This window comes from Haematobia irritans, chromosome 4 (assembly GCF_050003625.1).
Source record: "Haematobia irritans isolate KBUSLIRL chromosome 4, ASM5000362v1, whole genome shotgun sequence".
NCBI classification, from domain to species: Eukaryota; Metazoa; Arthropoda; class Insecta; order Diptera; family Muscidae; genus Haematobia; species Haematobia irritans.
In genome coordinates, this window is record NC_134400.1 from 161,294,696 (window position 1) to 161,295,926 (window position 1,231).

At 26.3% G+C, this 1,231-nt stretch overlaps 1 long non-coding RNA gene across 1 annotated transcript; it reads left to right on the forward strand.

Annotated features, from left to right (window-relative positions):
* The first annotated feature begins 359 nt into the window (after window positions 1-359).
* Window positions 360-692, forward strand: LOC142233870 (uncharacterized). The gene is made up of 2 exons (XR_012721501.1): window positions 360-434; window positions 497-692. It is a non-coding gene; the product is annotated as an uncharacterized LOC142233870 (long non-coding RNA).
* The last annotated feature ends 539 nt before the right edge of the window (window positions 693-1,231 follow it).

Sequence of the window (1,231 nt, forward strand, 5' to 3'; positions counted from 1 at the left end):
CAACACTTGGCATAGAAAAATATTTTAGTTCATTCGTACTAAGAAGTATGCAATCCTTTCAAAACTTAAGGAAACACACTTGTTAGAATATAGGAAATTTTCCTAAATTTCTTTTATTTACCTGTAATCGATATCTGTCATAGTAATCGATGTGTTTGCGCGTGGGTGTAATCGATATATTTGCGCGTCGGTTGTTTTTTTAGTAGGAATCGCTTGTTTCAGTATACGGAGAGATTGTTAAAAAATAATATGGTAAAATAATATAATAAATAACAAATAAAATATATAAAATATTTGTTATTTTAAATTAGTGAGAAAAATTTTCGTTTTTTTAAATAAATCTATCAATGTTCCTGATAGTGTATAAAGAAAGAAAACACCAGCAGAATAACAACCCTTTCATTTGTCTTCATTTTGGAATCTTCAATTATCAGGTAATATTCAGTGACGCTAACCTTTTGCAACAAAAATGTTTTATGATTTTTTATATTTGTAGGTATTGAAATTGTAAAAGGAGGACAAAATCGTTAGGCAGCAACTTATTAAAAGTGAAAAGTACAAGAAGAAGAAAAAGTGCGTTTTACAGTTGATAATATCACACGGAAATTGGAAATAGTGGAATAATAAACTAATATTTCAAAGAGATTCGATGCTGTTGATTCTTAATAAATATATTCAATATATTAATAAAACATGTCATTTATTGAAGATAAAATTGCTTATAGAAATAAATAAAATTGTATTTAAAAACGAAGGTAAGCAGTTCTAATTATGAAGTAAAAGTTTTACCACAAATGTGTAAGATTTGTCGAAATGAATGAAAAAATTTCAATAAAATCATTCCATATATGAATTCAAATTAGTTACATTTTTTCATTCTGTAGTATAGTGGTATATAAATATAGGAAAATGTTAACTAATATATGGAATGCATTATTCCTAATTTCTACGAAAATCACATCGTTCAAACAAATAAAAATGTCATTGGCGCTATACGAAGTTCAACTTTCTTCACAATGAGTTCATTTTAACTTAAAGAAGGGGTCACTTTTTTCTGGGTGTACAAAACTAAAAAGAATTCAAAAATAAAAAATTTAATTAAATTATGAATGTAAACTTTGTGAATGCCTGTAATAATTTTGAGGAATAAATAATAATATATGCAAACATCAACCCTTGGCATCAACATCAGTCCACTAATTTAGTTAAGTAAAACGATTATCCTAAATCC